Source organism: Pteropus medius, unplaced genomic scaffold (genome assembly GCF_902729225.1).
Source record: "Pteropus medius unplaced genomic scaffold, Ma_sr-lr_union100, whole genome shotgun sequence".
Lineage (NCBI taxonomy): Eukaryota > Metazoa > Chordata > Mammalia > Chiroptera > Pteropodidae > Pteropus > Pteropus medius.
In genome coordinates, this window is record NW_024350927.1 from 6,048,238 (window position 1) to 6,065,026 (window position 16,789).

Consider the following 16,789-nt stretch of genomic DNA (forward strand, 5'->3'; position numbering starts at 1 on the left):
GGCTCCACCAGCCAGACTAGTGACTCCGCCCCGGGGCCTCCGGCCCCGCCCCCAGCTCAAGGAACCCAGTGAGCTCCGGCCCTGCAGCAGGAAGCCTGCCCCCGCTGACCGATGTAGCCATGAGCGTTCCGCGCGCCCCGGCCCCGCCCCCCCCCCACCGCGCGAGGCCCCGCCCCCGGAGCCCGCCCGCCGCGGCCCCTCCACCCCGGGGCGTCGCCGTGGCCGCGCCTCCGCCGCCCGCGCGGAGCCACATGCCGCCCCCCTCGCCGGTCCCTCCCCCGGCGGCCTGGCGCCTCCCTCCCTCCCCGCCGCGGTGACTCACGGAGCGGGAGGCGGAGGCTGAGGCGGCCGCTCCCGCTTCTGCTGCTGCTGCCGCCGCCGCGGCTGCTCGGGTTGAGCGCGCCCCGGAACAGGCCGCCGCGCGCTGCGCACGGACCCGCAGCCCCCGCCGGCCAGGCCGGGTCGGGCGGCCCAGGTAAGCGCCGAGGCCAGCCCGCGCCCGTAGCGCCGGGGCCCGCGCCGCGCCCGGGCTCGGGGGAGCCGCCGGCCCTTTGTCTCCCGGGGAGGGGCCGCGGAGGGCGCCCCCGACCCCGCTCGGACCCACCGGCTGAGCCCCCGGCCTGGCGCCCTGGTCTGGGCCCGGCCTCCTCGCCCCGCCGAGCCGCCGCTGCCTGCCGCCGCTCGCCGCAGACCACCCTCCAGGCGTCCTCACCTCCCGGGGGTCGCCTCCACAGGTGTCCAAGCCACCTACTCTGTTGCTCATTTCACCGCGTCGGCTGGTTGTCATCGCCTGTCAGCACTCCGGGTCCCGCGTCCTCTTGTCTTCCCTCACCTGAGCCCCACTCTCAGCATCCTGACCCCGTGTATAGAGCTCCTCCATATTTCCCCAAACTAAAAGCTGCCAAGGTCTGGCCATTGGCGCTGGCCGTCCTCTCTCCAGTTTGATTGAGCCGTCCTCTCCCTGTTCCACCTCTCGCCGTGAGCGGTCCTGGAAGGTACACGTTGTAGGCACATGTCTCACCTGTATGGCCCGCTGTATATGTGAGCCTGCAAAATTAACCACTTGGAGCCCCAAACTGCACTTCTCACCTCCTTTTCGTCACCCCCACCCCAACCACCTTTCTTTTTCTTGAACCCGGTAACCAGACTGTCTGGACACCCATTATGTCCCACATGCCCCACTCCCCCTTGTGTGCTGAACTTGACTGAGCAATACCCGCTGTCACGTTAGCCCCAGGAAGGCCGAGGAGGCCTGTATGGCAGTAAATCAAGTTTTACGGATGATGAGATGTGTGGCTTGCAGCACCTCCAATCTATGTTATAGCTGTTAATTATTTTTTCTTCTGCCACTCACAGAACCTAGGGAAGTGTGCCTGGCCAACTGCTGGGTAAATCGAGGCACAAGGTGTGTCGGTAAGGGACCTGGAGGCAAGTCAGAGTTTGTTCTGAGGTTCTGTCCCTGAGCGCTTTGGCTCTCAGCTCCCTGTTACAGCTGCTGGGCTCCAGTTCCTGGCTTTAGACCCTAGGCGATACTGATCTCTTGGGCCATTAAAGTGTGCAGAGATCCCAAGTTTCTTCTGATTTAAAGCAGGATTTTGAATCATAAATAAAGGTGCCAGCTGTTAAATGCCAGTGTGTCATTCACGGTTTCCTGGTGGAATTTGTAGTCCTTGTAATTATAAGTTCTCTCTATGGGATGGAGATTCATCCATTCAATACTGAGTGCTTACTATGTGGCAGGCACCATTCCAAGCACTGGGGCTACAGACACAGCCCCTGCCCTCCTGTAGCAGGACATTCTAGAGGAGGGAGTCAACGAATAAGAAGACAAAATAATTTTAGTAGTGGTAAATGCTATGAAGGTGGGAAGAACTAGTTTGGGTTTGATTCCAAGTGTAGTTAGCAGCCATTGGACGATTTTAAGCAGAGAGGTGATAAGATCAGATTTAAGTGTTCAAAGATTGTTCTGGTTGCTAGATCGTGACTGGATTGCAAGGAGCAAACAGAAGCAAGAATACCAGTTGGGAGACAGACTATTGCAGCTGCCCGGCAAGAGATGATGGCAGGTTGGGGGACCAGGATGGTAGCAGCAGAAGTGAGGAGGTGTCTTGAATAACGAGCAACTTGTCTGCTCCCCTGAAAGAGGCTGAGAGCTGTAAAGCAAAACTCCAGGAACGCCGACTGAGATTTCTTTATCTAGCAGAGGATTTCTAGACCTGACTATGCTCAGGTTTAGCTCAGCAGACCTTACTCAGCACCTGTTGTGAGCTAGGTAGTGCACTAGACTCTGGGGATAGAGGCATGAGCAAGGTGCATAAGGAGCAGTCTCCACATTATAACACCATATTCACAGAAAGATCACCTCCTCCTTCAAGGAAAAGTGTTTGTGGGTTTAAAAGCCAGGGAGAGGTGGAGGAGGTCAGAACACACTTGGCTTCATTCCCATATCTGGCTGCATTATTTATATGAGAGCTTTAGTGCCCTCCGCTGCTATAAGATGTTGCCCAAAGAATTTGGGACTGTTCTGATAGGTGGGAGAACAACTCAGTGGCTATGAACTTTGAACCATTAACCAAAATAAAACTTGACCTTTGTGCTGCTCCAAATCTGTGCTGTCAGAGCTCGAGGGCCTTGGGGGTTTTGTAAACCAGCCCCTTTTATGGTTTGGCACCTGTTGCCCCTAGAGGCTAAATAACTCTTAAAATCCCATAGCAGTTTGTACGTTTTCTTACGGCAGCCGCCACTCTCTGCCTCTGTTTCAGCTCCATGTGTATGTGCATGACTCTAAGCTTTCTGAGGCCAGCATCTCTATGGGACTCATCTTTGCATCCCTCGCAGCATCTGGATCAGCACAAAAAGTAAACTCATCAAGTACCGGTTGATGTGCCTGGGTGTTTCACAGCACCTAAAACTAGAGCCCAGGCATCCTGACCCTGTTGTTCCAATAGACCATGCTTCCTGTCAGCTTCCTCCTCATCCAGTATGCGACACGGGCGTAAACCCAGCTGTCTCCATCTCGCTGAGGTCAGAGAACAGGGCAGCCCTTCCCTCGTGGGTCTGCTCTCTCTCCAGTCCTGCCTACAGGGAACAGCTGCTGAGGGTGCTGACACTCAGCAAATAGGAAGTAAAGCTCTTGGACTTTGTACCGAGACTATCTGGGTTTGGATCTTGGTTCTGCCATGATGAGCCGTGTGACTTTCAGCAAGTAACTTAACCTCTCTGTGCCTCAGTTTCCCCATCAGTAATAATGCTTCCTTCATGGAGTTGTCGGGAGGATTAAATTAAGTAGTACCTATCAGATGCTTAGAACAGCACCGAGTACTGAATACCTGCTTGGCTGAAGTAGCAGCTATTATTTCACCATTATTTATTTATCTTGTCTTCCAACAGATTTAAAAGCTCTCTGAAGGCAGAGGTTTTGTGTAGTGTTTTGGTATACTGTTGTAGTTTGGCACCTAAACTTTATAGGCACTCAGTAAATATGTGTGAAATTAGAGGACTTATTGAGCACCTAGTATGTGCCAGACAGCGTTGTAGGTGCTGGGGATATAGCCAAGAACCAGCTCACCAAGATACATGGTCTAATGAAGTGTATTTTCTGTGGATGACACAGACGGTAAACAAGTGAACAAAATAACCTAGAATGGCTAAAAGAGATTCAGGGAGAATAAAACAGGGCAGCGAGATGGGGAGTGCCTGGGATGCGGGTGAGGGTCATGACTTTAGCCGGCTCTGAGGAGGTGACTTTGAGTGGACACCTGGGTGATAGGCAGAGAGGGCAGCAGGAGCAGGAGCGATAAGCCTAGCAGGGCTGGAACAAGGTGTGCGGGGCGTTGGAGGGAGCCGGATCTGTGGCCACAGTGAGAAGTTCGGATTTTACTCTTGAATTCTGAACAGTAAGAAGGCACTGCATGGAACTTTTTCTGATGGTTCCTCCTGGGAGGAAGAGCAGAATGCTGGGAGAGGTGTGAGTGGGCTCTCCTTGTCCTGGCAAGGCTTTTGGAGGCCAGGAGGCCAGCAGTGTACAGTTTATTCCCATCGGATTCCTCATTTTACTGGCCTAGGTACCCAGGAGATGTGGGGCCATCGGCTAGGTTAGTGGAGGTCCAGGTGTGTGTCTGTGTATCCTGCCTATTCCACTGAGCCTTCTTTTCCCCCGAGTATATAGGTAATCAATAAACATTTCTTGAGTCGAATGAATGAGCGTTGCCAGCTCTTAGCATCTTGTCCTATGTAGTGGCATGTCCTGTGTTCTCTACTCATCTATGAATGAGTAAAGCTTCATATCTTGGCAGTGACCGAAGCAACTGGATTTTTGCTGCTGTTCTTCAGACGTGCCCCAAGGACACCCACACAGATACGTCACAGCATCTCTGTTGGGGGTATACCAAGATTGACTGGGCAGCTTTCCTCCCTGACCCCCCAGTTCTCTTCCAGCCTCCTGCAGAGTATTACCAGGTCCTCTATGAGGGTTGAGCCACAGTGTCATCTCTGAACAACTCCTGTTGGGTCACTTGATCAGGAACACAGTGGTACCTAGAAAGCGTTGGCCGTCTTTGGTCTGGGCATTCAGAGAATGGCATGTCAAACCCAGGGCTCAGCTTGCCAGGAATCCAGAGTTGGCCTCTTTAAGCTGGGTGCAGTTGGCCAGCTTTTCAAATCTTCAGTCAGGCATCCCTTTGTCCACGGTGCCACTTGCTCTTAACCTTGAGAGGCCAACAGAAGGTAGTGGGAATCAAATTGGACTTTTATGTTGCAGGTCACCTTTGGGGTTCTGGGGTATTTTATCGGCAGAATCCGAAGCGCCTGTTAGTCGTATGTCATCTATGGCCTTGTAAAAACTAAACCCAGAGTGAGTGCCATCTTTTTCTCATGTAACTGTTTTTTTGTTATGAGAGTGATATGGGCTCATTTAGAAAAGGAGAAAATGAATGATAATGGCCTTTTACGTGCATTGTCTCACTTAACCCTCCCCGTGGTTTCTGAGATACACACCATTGTTACCATTTCACATATTCAGAAACTGAGGCCTGGGAACCTTAAGTAACTTGTTCAAGGTCAAGTTAGTCGAGGACAGAGCTGGACTGAAACCCGGGAAGTATGGCTCCCGAGCACGAGCTCTGAGCTTCTCAGCAGAAACAGCAGAGAAGGAAAGCATCTCCCGTAAGCCCAGCGTGAGCGCGTCGTTAGGGTGGCCAGAGTTAGCTCGCTGGCTGCCGCGGAGAGTTTGAATCCTACGCCCTTTCCCTGTCCCTCCTGACCTTGGGCAAGCTAATTAACCTCCCCTTGCCTTACTTTCCCCAACTGTAAATGGAGATAATGATATCTCTGCCTTCATAGCTCACAGGGGCATTATGATGTTTGAGCCAAAGTGCTTTTGAACTTCTTTTATGAAAGGGTGCTGGGCACCAACTGCTGTTATACTCTGTTATTAAAGACCTGTTATGCCCCGAGCCTCCATGAACCTTATTAAAAGAGGAGACCACAGTCCACAGAGGGAAAAATGTCCTTTTGTTATGGGCGTAGCTGGACCAAAACGTTCTTTTCCTTCTTCTGAAGTTTAAGGAAACTTACGAAACTTCTCCATTCTGCATGGTTGCGTTGTACCGGATAATCTCTGTAAGCAGGTGTGTATACCATGTGTCATCACATGCCCAAGGACCACTGGCAGTGGGCAGAGAGGGGGTTAGAGGTCTTGGATTCCAATCTTGGCTATGATGTCTTTATAATAGAAGCAGGGAAGGAACACAGAGTTACCAAGAAGTGCTGGCTGTCTCTCATTCATCCTTCCTTCCTAATAATCCATTAATTCAATTAGTAAATATTTACTGAGCTTGTATTATGATCTGGGCTCCACTGGGAATTCTGTGGTGAACAGGATAAAAATAATTCTTCCCTTATAGTCGAGGGCCAAAAGACTTATTTTCTAGTTGGAGTCGTGTGAATAAAGAATGTGTTAGTGAGTGTTTTAAACTCTCGGAGGGGAGTCAGGATATAATTTCCAGATGTGCACATTGGCCCCCGTAGGTACCTGCCTTGGGAGGGCATTAAGGCTTGGGGCGCTTTCCAAGATTTTTTGAAGTTATGCCACCAATCAGGTGCCTTTCTTATGACCTTGTCACTCCAGAATTCTCTCCCTGCCTGACAGGTGTCCTCCTGCCAACTTTGGAAAGCAGGCATATGGTGGCAGGTGGGCTGTGGGGCTAGATGATTGGTACTCTCTGGCATGCCCGTGGGATTCCCAAAAGAACTGATGCCTGTGGACACCTGTGTCCTCAGGCCCCCGTTTGGGGTCTGTATATGCAGAGCGGGGTGGGGGGAGCCCCATTCTTCCTTGAGCCTGCCCAGCACGGGCCGTGGGATCCCTTCAGAAAGAGAGGCCAGGCAGGCCCAGCGGTCCGTGAGAAAGCACACGGTGTTCTTCCTCTCCCTCCAGCCGAGCTGGGGCGGACATGGCAAAGGGCTGGCAGAGGCATCTGCCCCGAGTCAGAGCAAGGAAGGCACCAGGACAGTGTGGTGTACTCCTGGGTGACGTTACTTCTACCCAGTCCCTGACATGTCACTGCCCTCCTGGTTCTGCTAATCAGCTGCCCCTCAGTCTGGGGGTCGGGGTCGGGGTTTGCAGGGGCAGAATCATTCAGCGGCCGCTCAGGAGGAAATGGCTGGCTTGGCAAGGAGAACAGGTCACTCAGTGTCCCTGGACTTCTTCAAGTGTGGCTGGAGCCCACAGAGACACCAATTCAGCTGGGAGAATGTGACCCACTTTCATATCCTCTCTCACGTGGAGAGCTGGGTGGGAGGCTTTTGGAGACCAGCTCCAATTAAGGTTTTTTCGTCCCTGAGTGTCTCCTAAGTATCCAGCCCACATGTTTCCTGGTGTGGAATCCTGTGGTCCGTATCCCGAACTGAGTAACAGCCCGAGACAGATGGAGTTACCGCCTTGTCATTGGGCCGTCCTGGGTTCGGCGAGTGGGGCTTCCTGTGGGGATCAGGGTCCCTCAGGGATTTAAACACCCCTCACAATGCGAGCTCCACCCTTGCTCTTCCTGCTAAATCACCAGGCAAACCAGGGACCCAGTTTCCAAGGAGCTGGGTTAGCCTTGACCTTGCTGCCCACACCGAGGCCTCACAGCCTCCTTCCTGCCCCAGGCAGTCCTGGCTTCCAGCAGATCGTCCTGTCCTTCTGCTGCAGGAAAAGGAACTCAATGTATTTCGCTAGGTTTCTTCTATCCTCTGCAGGTAGAGGACATTTGAGTGATTTTCCATTTGTAATTTTATGTTTATTCTATGTGTGCGTTGGGCGGGTGGGGGGAGAGCGGGAAGCCTGATTTAAATGTGTGAAGCTGTGAGTACCACCAAGATGGTTCGGGGACTGTGCGGATGAAGTGGTCGTTCTGGATAATCGATCCAATCTTATTGACAAAGGAGGGAGCGAAAGGTGGGGTAGGGGCACTGGCCAGGCTGTGATCTCAGACCTGCCTGAGCACCGTGTGCTCTACCCTCGGCTTCCCAACCGAGGCAGAGCATGTCCTGTTCCACCCTGTCTGTGTCTGTCCCCACCATTGGCACTGCCCCGTGGCCTTTCAGGGCACACGGTGTTCCTCTGGCTGATTGCTGGAGTTACAGGAAGGTGGGGTGCCAGTAATGTTTAGGAGGACATGGCGGGGCTTATAGGCCGGCAAGCCGGCTGTGGGGGCGTCTCTCCGGGGCCCGGGCTCTGCTTTCCTGCTGCACAGAGCACCCTTCCGGAGCTTGTGGTGGGACACAAGATCAAAGTCAGGGGAGTGGAGTCAGCCAGAACGAGTGTCCTTCCTCCCACCTGGGTGAAGCCGCTGCAGCCGCGCGACAGGTAGCATGTGCCTTTTGTTCGCGCCATGTGTCAGCTGCCCAGCCTCACTTCCCATCTCCCAGAAGAGAAAAGGTGCCTTAGGCCTGTGAGTGATGATGGTGGAGCTGAATGCTCAACATCAGGCCCCGCCCTGGACTGTGGACCCCCCAGGGGAGGAACTTTCATTCTCATCTTCCGACCCCCTTCCACTTCCTTTAAAGAAAAATTCTTTTTTTTGAAGTAGGTGGTAGATACATGGTACAGAATTCAAAAGGCTGTATGGCGACAACAGTCTCCCTTCCTCCCTGGATCCCCAGCTCCGAAAGAGACCGGTGTTCGCCAACGTCCTGTGCCTCGTCACCGGAGACGTGCGACACATGTGCCCACACATGGGCCCGACGCACACTATTTTTTTTCACACCGTAATGCTCAGTGTTCCGGACGTTACTCTTTTCACTTCACAGTAAATGCTAGACCTGTCCATACCCCCACCTCCGACCTCTCAAGCATTTCCTGTGTGCTGGGTCGTGTTAAAAGTGCTTTCCCTGGATTAACTCGTTCACTCCTCACAAGAACCCTACGAACTAGATGCTGTTATTGTCAACAGTTTGCAGATGAGTAAACTGAGGCATGGGGAGGTTAAGTTACTTGTCTGACTCGGGTCATTTAGAACCACCTTACTCATTTTAATGGTTCCATAGCATTCTTTTGATTGGTTATATTTTAATTTTTTAAAACAAGTCTCCTGTTGGTGAGCATTTAAGTTTTCTGTCTTTTGTTACTATTAACAAGGAATATCCTTCTACACATATCTGTGTGCATTTGTGTAAGTGTATCTGTAGGGTAAATTCCTACAGGCTGAATTGTTAGAGCAACGGGGATATCTTTTAAAATTTTTTATATTGCCAAATCGCCCTCCGTGGAGATACTGACATTTTATTTACCCACTAAAACTGTCCGAGAGTACCTGTTTCCCTCATACTTTGGCAGAAGTTTTCAAACTTTTGGATTGTCGCTAATCCCATGGGTGAGAAGTGGTATGTGATTATAATGTTAATTTGCATTTTCCTTAAGAAGAAATAGAGCATCATTTCATATCTTTAAGGGCCATTTATAAACAATCCGTTATTTGCCCACTTCTTTCTCGGGTTCGCAGTCTTTCTTGTTGATCTATAGGCAGTCTTTATATATCAAGGAAGTTTCTGCTACAGCTGTGATATATGCTACACATATTTCCACAATCTATCTTTGTTCATTTGATTATATTGGTTTTTTGTCCATGCAGAGTTTGATTTTTATATAATCATGTTTAAAATCTTTTTTTAATCACTTCTAGGTTTTATTTCATATTATTTTCTTCCCCCACTGTTTTCTTTTTCTGTATTTCCTTCTAATATACCTAACATTTAAAACTTTACTCCATAACCAAAGGATCAAATCCAGCATTACCAGGAATAGAGCAGATGGGCCTCGTGGGCCTCCACTGGGACCTTGACAATGCCAGCTGTGATAGTTTCTTGCCATAATGTTTAACCTTACTCTACTTACAAAGAAACTATTGGACAAATCCAGATTGTGGGACATCCTAAAGACAATGGTCCTGGACTCTAAACCTTGTTAATGTCCTGACAAAGAGAGCTGGTGAACCATTCTAGGCTAAAAGAGAAGAAACAGCATGGGAACCAAATGCAATTGAAATCCTCGACTGGATCCTGGGTTAAAAAAACAGTAAAGGCCAGAGTGAGGGGAGGGGCCTGGGGAAATTTGGATGTGGGCTGCACATCAGATAATACTAGCGGGTCAATATTAAATTCCTCCAGGGGTGAAAATAGGGCTGTGGCCGGGTGGGAGAATGGCCTTAGGAAATATGATGATACACTTAGCAAAGTATCGTGATATCTGCAGCTTACTTGCAAATGGCTCAGGAGAAAGAAGCAGACATACCTCCATATACACACACCATGGAAAGGCACCAGACAAATGCGGCAAAATGTTAACTGCTGGTGACTCTAGGGGCAGGTGTGGGGATGTTCTTTGTACTGGTCTTTCAGCTTTTCTGTGGCTTGGAAATTTTTCAAAATAAAAAGGTGAGGAGAAAAACAATTGTGTTTCATCTGAGATTTATTTTGGTTACAGCCCCCTTGGCTTTGCCCGGCTCTCCTGGGTTATTGTCCTGGTTTTTTCATTCCCTTCCCCTTCTTTTATGGCACAGTTGTCTGTTTCCCTTTCTCTTAGGAATTTCTATTTTGGGCAAGCTATTCTTTTTTGGACTTGGAAGTTTTCATGATTATCTTTCTGGCAGACTTCCGTGACTTTTCTAGCAGCAGGTAAGAACCGATGCGCAGTGGTGCCTGTATTTTTGTTTCGACAGTGTGTTATGTGCTCCAAGTAAATTTGCAAAGGAGTTTAGTTCTCTGAGACGTAAAGACTTCATCCTCGGGAATACCATCCAACCAGTGTGTAGTATAATTAACCTCGCTCTCAGCGAACCTTGAAATAAGCTTTTTCCACTCAGCTAAGTGTTTGCAGCAGGTCAGGCTCCGCTCGCCTTCTGTAGATGTGGACTTGGAAAAGACTCCTGGGATTCAGTTTACGAAATGTGACAGTCTCACGGGGGTAGCCGGCCTGTAAAACCAGGAATCTTTTTTGCCAGGGAAGCGCTAATAGGCCACTTTTGCCAGGAGCTTCTGCTCCCTTTCTGGGGCTTGGTGACTAATGGTTTCGTGGCTTTGGGAACGGGGGATGTTATTACAAATGGATGATGGGGATTTGGCTCCTGAACTGGGTTATTGGGGTGTGCCTAGTTTGGGTGTTTATGCCTACACCCACTGGGAATGGGGACAGTTTTTTAGAGCCCTCACACAGGCCCCCCGTAGCCTCCAGTTCTTTTTATCCAAACTCCTGAGCTTTTCCGTGGTGGCCGTGGCCCTGAGCAAACCCTCCAGGTGGCTGTGGGTGGGTTCCTGCTGTATGAGGCGCTGTGTTTTCTGGTCTCCTTGGAGCGGCTTGTGTATTTTCTCTGGTCATCCCTCACCTCACCTCCCGCCGTCACCGTCCTTTCCTTCAGACTGGATGAGTTTTGTGACCCCTCGGGAGTTCTCGTCCTCGTGCTACTTCCCCCAGCAAGTTAACGGAATAAACGCACGTAGATTCTGGAGCTGCCTTTGTTTAAAATATTTTCGATTTTGATTATCAGCTTGTTCAACATTTAGGGAGGAAGGAAACCAAGTCTTCAGCAGCCTCTTAGGGGAGGTTTCCTCCTTCCTTGGATTATTTTTTGTTCAGAGGGAGCTGCTGGAGGGGAAGGGGAGGGAAGGCACTGCCTGTGTCCCAGGGCAGAGCAGTTACCCAAACAGTGGCTTGCCTGCCTACAGGTGTGATGGACCTGCCTGCAGGTGTGATGAATCCATGCAATTTGGTAGTAATGGTATGGATGTGTTTTCAAGGTAAACAAACATATGTATATTTATATGCAAATTAGCACATACCTGTATGCTGAAAGCCTGTAGGAAAGAGGAGGCAGTAACCCTAAAACCTGTTTTCTTAAGAGTTTATAGAAGTTTCACCCAGGAGACTGTGCCTAGAGCCTCAGCTGGGTCCTGAGGAGAGTCATGGTCCAGAGCCGGGCAGTGAGCAGGGGGCTGGCTCTGGAGGCACAACTAGGGGTGAGCTCTTGCCCTGCAGGCGACCCGATGATTTAATGACCTAATTCATGCAACAGGAAACCGGAAGCCTTCCAGGCCCTGGGATTCTGAGGGGCTGCAGTGAACCTGGTTCAGGAGGCTTATTTATTTGATCCAATTCTTGGAGACTTTAATGGAGGGAGAGCGACAGCACGGGAGAAGCGCAGGGGAGGGTGGTGACTCCTGGGCAGGCCAGCCTGCCTTTGGGCACTGGGAGGGCCGGGCGGGCCATGCCTGGGCCTGCCTCTGAGAATGAGCCTTGTCCCTGCCAGAATGAGGCTGGCGTGAATGTATCCATATGGCTCTGAGTGAAAAGACCTTACGCAGATCCTGAGAAATAGTAATATGTCAGTTTCCCCTTCCTCTTAAAAAAAAAAAAAGCAAACTTTAAAATTTCCCAATTAAATTAAAATTTAAATGGTGACCCTGCAAGAGGTGGCATAGCTGTGAGCAGCAGGGTTGATGGTGATTATATGGGTCGAAATTCTGGCCTCCTTCTCTGGAGTGTCCCAAGGTCCGTGAGACCTCCTGGCCAGGCTCCTTTCCTGGGATTATTAGGCTTAGAACTGGTCCCCCCAGCCTAAGGTTGACTTCAGCTTCCTCCCTGTGCAAATGGCATTTTCCCTTGGCGAGGGGAGGGGCGGGCGTCAGATGCTGATCTAGGTCATACAAGAGAAGAAGGGTCCTCCTGACACCAGCTTGCATGGCTGGGCTTTTGACAGTGCCAGGTGCCTAGCCCGTGGTAAAGGTGTTCCAGCCTGGGAGACTTCCTGCCCAGGATTGGGGGGCACCTGCACCCACTTGAGAGATGAGGGTTCCAGCCCTTACGTTCACTTATAAATAGACAAGGGCTCTGGAGTCTGCATTACCCAGCCCCTGGAACCTGCCAGAGGCCGAAGGTCACGGGGCAGAGTGAATCAGAGGAAGATCCGGAGCCGGATTTTGTAGGCTCGCTGGTTCCTGACCACAGGTCTCAGGCTTCCAGCTTGGCCAGGTTTCAGGGCTCCAGCTGTTCTCTGGGAAGAAAAAAGAATCTTTTTTAAATTAGGTCGAAAGATGCGTTTCTTGCCTTCTGTCCTTGTTTCCCCTACTGTGCGTAGATAAACCGCCACCTGCATGTCCCTTGGTCTGAACTGCAGAGCCTAAGGGCTTAGCCCAGTACAGGGAGTATCGTGGTGCAGCCGGTGACTTCCTCCGGCTCCGCGTTCCCTTCCTGTTCACATTGTTCTCGGTTCCTCCCCTCCCCCCAGCAGGCCTGCCAGGTGCTCTTTATTAGCTATAAAAAGGTGGGTTTCTCGAAGAGACAGTGAAATCTGGGTAACTTTTTTTTTTTTTTTACCAATCAGGCCAAAATCACAGTTTAAATTTTATAAACTGTAAGTTCTAAACAGATGCCAATCCAGGTACGTCAACGTCATCAGCTGTATACAGACGGGCTGCTTTGGTTCTTTTACATCTTAGACTGTGAGGTGAGGACGCTCCGAGGGGCTTTCTTCCTGGTTCCCGGGTGACTCTAACGCAGGCTCCTCCAATCTGGCATCGGGTGCCAAATGTGACTGGCAGCATTATCTCATCTGTCCAGATTATTCAGCACAAAGACCGACAGCCATTTCAAGGGTCTACGGAAATATTGGAGACCTGAAAAAAAAAAAGGTGTCAGTTCACTGTACTGTTATGAGCTATATGAGAATTTTATTTAATGAACCGTGGGTGCATTTTCATATGTCTCTGCGAATAAGGCTGCCTAGAGGGCTAGGAAGGCCTTCACACCACCCTGAGGCCTGCCCAGCCAGGGGGCGGGCTTCCAGTGTGGAGATGGGAGCAGATATGCAGACACCCAGGTGCACGTCAGGGCAGTGCTCTGCCCGGCGGGCGTGCAGATGCAGTCTTCAGGGCTGCCCAGGGGAGATGAGACAGAAGGTGAACAGTCAGTAGGGACCAGCAGAGGTGAAGGCCCAGAGGGGCTGAAGGAACCTGGTGCAGTGGGTCACTCCAGGGTGACCACTGGGCAGGGTTTCTCATCCTTGGTGCTATGGACATGGGGCCAGACAGCTTGTAGTGGGGCTGTCCTGTGCATCAAGGGTGCTTAGCAACATCCCCGGCCCCTACCTGGAGCAGCCTCCCAGTTGTGACAGTCAAAAATATCCCCAGATATTGCCACATGCCCCTGCCATACAGGGAACGTGGTGGACAGCTGGGATCTGGCCACCTGCCCTGCACGAGGAGCTCTTTCTTGTCGCTTCCTGTCCAGTGTGCAAGTCCTGAGAGAGCTGGCTCCTGGGCAGGTTTGTGCCTGTCCTGGAGCCCTTTGGTATGTGTGACGTGCCTGCGGTGCCCTGTGCAAGAGTGGCCTGAGGAGGAGTCATGCCACAGAAAGGAGGATGCACCCCAGGCATCCCTTTCCTGCCTGCGGTTTGCTGTGTTGACACCTTCCCTGTAGTCAGCAGTCAGCAGGAAAGCTGGGCAGGGCCATGGGCTCTGGTTGTTATTGGGCTGTTGTGAATCAGGTCAGGTGGATCTGATTTTAATGCTGCCAGAACCTTCTGCAAAGGGCTTTCTCAGAAAGTTTCACACCTGAAACAGAGTGTACCCCGGAGGTAAGAGGTGTTTCAGGGTAATTGTTGAGAGTTCTGGAATCACTCCTGGGCCAGCAGGCAGACCTATGGCCAGAGAGAAGGGCCCGGCGACCCTCGGGCTTCATAGCTGCTCCCCACTTGAGGAGCTGGCGGGGCGGTCTGGATGGGGTACATACGGAAGTCCACACGCATCCTCTCTCCACCGCCCCTCCCCATTCCCTAGTGGCTTTTTAATGTCTCCCTGACTTTTAATTTATTTTGATTTCAGATCTATAGAAAGGTCAAATTAGTACTGTGAACACACCCCTCTCTCTATGCCTTTTACTTAAATTCACCAGTGTTAACATTTTGCCGCATTTGCTAACACGTTCTGTCTCTGTAAACACACACTTCTTTTCCTGCACTATTCGAAAGTCAGTTGCAAGCATTGAAGCATTTCACCCTCACATACTTCAGCCTGCATCTCTTAAGGACCTAGGTATTTTCCAGCATAAGCACAATATAATCGCCGCACCCAACACACATAGCCTCAATATAATACTGTTATCTACCAGATACTCCCTGTTAAATTTTCTCCAATTGCTTAGTGATGGCCTTTACTGGATCCCATCAAGGACCATTCACTGTATTGGGTTTGCTGCCTTATTTTATTTTCTGATTGGCGGTAGTTTGGGCTTCTTTTTTCTGTAAAGTGGACTTTTAATTTGAATTAAAATGACTAATACTTCTATCAGTTTGTGAACCAGACAGGGCTGATAGGCTAGAGAGAACATAGATTCAAACCTAGGCTCTCTCACTTATTAGCTTTGTGGCCTTGAGCAATTTACCTTCTCTGAGCCTCGGTTGTCTCATCTTTAAAATGAGAATAATTCTTACCTTGCAGGCTTGTTGAGAGGACTCAGATTAAACGAGACAACGTGCTAAATGTGACTGACATTGTGCCTGTCCCTTAGAAAATGCTGCAGCAACAACAGTAATGATCGTTATTGTTCTGCCACTTTGCCTGGTTCATGGAGCAGGAAGGAGCTTTGGGTCAGCTTTGAATTTGGGTCGGCGACCTTGGGATAAATTCCTCATCCACAGCTCAGCTGCTAAGAATGGCGCTGCCTCCTACAAACTCCCTGCGTGCGGAGCCATCATCAGACCTGTGTTGCTCATGCTGGCGGAGTGTGGTTTGAGAATGCTGAGCCCGACTCTGGACTGAGGAATTTATTAATTAAGGAAGTTGCTCATGAGGCCCTCGAGTCCGGGAGGTTGCAGTTTAATTACTGAGAGCGGAACTTGTGGAAATTCTCTCCGGTGCCCTAGTTTTGATGTCGCCGGAGGACCCGAGGTGCTGCCCAGTGTGGGGCTCCCAGCCAGCACTGCGGGTCAAGCCTCAGCTGTGCTACCTCGCCCTGCTGATCTCGTCTTTATTCACTTATGTACTGGGGAGCAGGTTAGCATAAGTGTAAGCGCTCAGACAATCTGGGTTCAAATCCTGCCCCAGAACAGAGAAAGGCCCATGAGCTGAGTCTGTGCCCTTGTACAACCTGAGAGGGGTATTCATTGTAAAGGCGAAACGGACAAGGCCTGGCCAATAGCAAGCTAGAAAACGTGTCTGCTGCTTCCTTTTCATAAACAATTTTCTCTGCTGGGGGGTGACTTTGCCCCCAGGGGACACATGACAACATCTCCTTCTTGGTTTGTTCACTTAAGACTGTCCAAACCTGTAGAGAATTTTTATAAAAATATATTTGAGCCAAACAGAGGATACGTCTGCAAGTAAGATCTCAACAGACTGAGAAGAATACTTCCTAGAATCACAGTTTGCAGTTTCTCAGTGTTTTTATGCCTTTGGAACTAAGGAAGGAATGTAAGGGAGGTTACCTGAAGGTGGGAGAAAGCAAGGTGGGGATTGGATTACTGGATGCTTCACAAGAATGGTGCTCTCTTGAGGGTGGTTTAACCTAGACACACAGAAATGATGGCCAGGGCTGGCTTAAGGCAAAGACAAGCCTTTTACTAAAGAAGTTATATGCCTGGGGCAGGACTTCCCAGTGACTGGCCCAGTTAGGAATTTGTGATCAGGTCACTCTGTGAAATTATTTCCTGTAAAAAAACCCTTTTGCAGCCACAGTTGTCACAACCAAGGGGGTAGTGCCTCTGGCATCTACCGTCATGCACTGCTCAGTGATGGGGATACATTCTGAGAAAGGCGTCATTAGGCCATTTTGTTGTGCATACGTCACAGAGCACTTACACACACCTGGGTGGGCCAGCCTGCTACACACCCAGCTGTGGGCTGCAGCCTGTTGCTCTGTAGGGGAGGAAAAATAATTTCCCCTCTACCTTCTGAGTTCTCTGCCGAGACATCCCTATAATAAAAGACAGATTAGTAGAAAAAACACAAGTTTAGTAACATGTATAGTTCCTGTATACACGGGAGAGACCCAGGAAAACCAAGTAACTTGCCAAAATGGTGAAAGCCCCATCGCCTTAAATGCCATCTTCAGCTGAAAACAAAAGAAGATGTTGGGGGGGCGGGCGTGTCAGTTATGGGAGGTTACCAATGAGGTCATCTCCTCTTCCCGGTACAATTGGAGAGTCCCTTACAGATGTAGATGTATTTTACAAAGGGGAACTTCTACTTGGTTTTTTAGAGCTTCTCCCATGTCTGCTGTTTCTTAAAATTAACCAGCCTAAAATAATCCTTATGCCAA

At 50.3% G+C, this 16,789-nt stretch overlaps 1 protein-coding gene across 1 annotated transcript in view; it reads left to right on the plus strand.

Annotated features, from left to right (window-relative positions):
* Positions 1-272: 272 nt before the first annotated feature.
* CTNNBIP1 (catenin beta interacting protein 1) overlaps positions 273-16,789 on the plus strand; it is a 44,077-nt gene continuing 27,560 nt past the window's right edge. The window contains exon 1 of the mRNA XM_039842281.1: positions 273-475. The gene's annotated coding sequence lies outside the window, so the exon portion shown is untranslated. The remainder of the gene's footprint in view (positions 476-16,789) is intronic.